A 441-nucleotide genomic window follows, 5' to 3' on the forward strand; every position below is an offset into this window, starting at 1 on the left:
GGTGTTTGACTAACAAAGACTTCCTCTTGGATGTCTCCATTTAGAAAGGCACTTTTTACATCCATTTGATATAGTTTAAAGTCCATTATACATGCATAAGCAAGCAGGATTCTAATGGCTTCTAGTCTAGCTACAGGGGCATAGGTTTCATCATAGTCAATGCCCTCCTCTTGGTTGTAACCCTTGGCCACTAGCCTAGCCTTATTCCTAGTAATTATCCCATTTTCATCCATTTTGTTTCTAAAGACCCATCTGGTTCCTATGACATGTTTGTCTTCTGGTTTAGGAACTAGGACCCAAACTTTGTTTCTCTCAAACTGATTGAGCTTCCTTTATGTTTTTGGGTTCTACTTGAGATACAAAGGCTGTAAAGTTACAAAATTGTCTGAGGGATTTTCTAGTTGAAACTCCTTTTGAAATCTCTCCTATGATGTTGTCAAT

This window comes from Cicer arietinum, chromosome 3 (assembly GCF_000331145.2).
Source record: "Cicer arietinum cultivar CDC Frontier isolate Library 1 chromosome 3, Cicar.CDCFrontier_v2.0, whole genome shotgun sequence".
In the NCBI taxonomy this organism is placed as follows: domain Eukaryota; kingdom Viridiplantae; phylum Streptophyta; class Magnoliopsida; order Fabales; family Fabaceae; genus Cicer; species Cicer arietinum.